Here is a 2,133-nt window from a genome sequence, read left to right on the forward strand (position 1 = left end):
GCTTGTTTTTCATTTCTTAGATAAATCGTGAGCCCGCATGGAGGCAATTTACTTTTCTTTGCATGTTGTTTAAGCATGGGAGCTTGGGATCATTGAATGTGGAGATTTGTTGATTGAATTGTTGCGGGGGCGAAGTGATTGTTACATGCTTGTTTTTTACTTTGCGAGTGTATGCATGGTCGTAGGTCATTGAATCATACTCTTGTCCCTCCTAATTTGCATCTTGAATCGGTTGTTCGTAACCCTAGGGGAAGAGGTAGTTCTCATCACTCTATTTCACCAATGGAGGATTTAAATGACGACCATGTGGAGGACCTTGGTCACATAGACCAACAAGGCAACCTCCACCCTAATGTGCATCATGAAAATGTTCAAGAACCATTAGGCATGCCTAGACCATTCATTCACCCACAACAACAAGGCCAAGTTCCATTAGGAATGCCTCGGCCAATATTTGCTCCACAACCCCCCATAGTTCAAACTAATCAAGGTGTTCGTTTAGCACCACCAATTGTGAATCCTTCCATTGCATTAAGAGACCATTATGTGCCTAATAAATACAATGCACCTACTTGCATTCAATTGCCCCCATTTAGAGTACATCACTATGAAATTAAACCACAAACTATTCAAATGCTTCCTAACTATCATGGACTTCCTAGTGAAGAACCTTATAAGCATTTGGATGAGTTTCTTAAAGTGTGTTCCACTATGAAATACATGGACATGCTGGAGGAAGTTTTAAGACTTAAACTTTTTCCTTTCACCCTTAAAGACAAGGCAAAATATTGGTTCAACAATCTTAGGCCTTTTTCGATATCTTCTTGGGCGAAAATGCAACAAGAGTTCTTGAAAAAGTACTATCTGGTTTCTAAGACCAATGCCATGAGAACTTCAATTAGAGAATTTTCTCAAGTGGATGGGGAAATATTTCATGAGGCATGGGAAAGGTTTAATGATTTGCTTAGAAAGTGCCCTCATCATGACATACCTAAGTGGCAACTAGTTCAATATTTCTTTGAAAGTTTACCGGATAATCACAAGGGTATGGTTGATGCATCCATGGGTGGTTCTTATCTTGATAAGCATGAAAATGATGTGTGGCAATTGTATGAAAGTATGAGTGAAAATTCCATACATAGGTCCTTATCTTCTAAAAATGGTAGAAACCTAGGTGGAAGGAAGAATGTCGGCTTGTATCAAGTTGACAACTCCAATGACATAGCCGCCGAGATGAAATCCTTATCTCAAAGGTTTGATTAACCAAAATTCGGCGAATCAAGTATCTTCCTCCCCTACTCATATTCATCATCGTGCATCTAATGAATCTTGCATGACTTGTTCAAGTGTTTTACATTCTACTTCCAATTGTCCACATGGACATGTGCAAGGTGAGCCCCATGAGCAAGTCAATGCTACATTTGTTAATTAAAGGAATAATCCCTATGGCACTCATTACAATTCAAGTTGGAGGAACCATCTAAATTTTTCTTGGAAAAGCCAAGAGAAAGGCTCAAACCCTCCCCAAGGTGGTTTTCAAAGGAAGTATATTCCGCCACCAATGCAAGTCCAAGGTTCCCAAGGTTTTAAATCATCATCATTTCAATCACATGGCAATCAATTCTCTAATTCTCATTTTCCTAATCAACCATCATATTCCCAAGGAAATTCTAGGAGTCCTGCCTTTAAAGAGAAAGTTTTGACCACTCTAGGCACTCTAGAGGGCGAACACTCAATTGCTTCATTCTCAATCTCAATCCATTGCTAAGCTAGAAACCCAAGTAGGGCAAATAGCTAGTACCTTAAATGCTAGAGAAAAGGGGAAGGTGCCTTTGAATGCCCCACCAAAACAACAATGTGTTGTGGAGACTCATTCCTCATCGGAAGGGCACACAATTGAACATGTCAATGCGGTGACAACCTTGAGAAGTGGGAAGATTGTGGACAATTAGGTAGGTGTGTCCAATGAAGAAAATGAACCGGCGCAACCAAAAGTTGACACCCGTCCCGTTTCTCATCATATTCCTCCTTCATTGCATATGCATGATCATTCAAATGAGAAAATGTTAGAAAGTGATTTGAAAAGTGAGTCCAAAGTTGATTTGAATAATAAATTGAACAAAGCTTTGAAAA

General features: G+C 39.5%; 1 pseudogene; it reads right to left on the minus strand.

Moving 5' to 3' along the window:
* Positions 1–890: 890 nt before the first annotated feature.
* LOC132287269 (small nucleolar RNA R71) lies at positions 891–989 on the minus strand (annotated as a pseudogene).
* Between the last annotated feature and the right edge of the window lie 1,144 nt (positions 990–2,133).

Source organism: Cornus florida, unplaced genomic scaffold (assembly GCF_030987335.1).
Source record: "Cornus florida cultivar Cherokee Brave unplaced genomic scaffold, ASM3098733v1 CherokeeBrave_3.0.0_Hap2_Chr11, whole genome shotgun sequence".
Taxonomy (NCBI): domain Eukaryota; kingdom Viridiplantae; phylum Streptophyta; class Magnoliopsida; order Cornales; family Cornaceae; genus Cornus; species Cornus florida.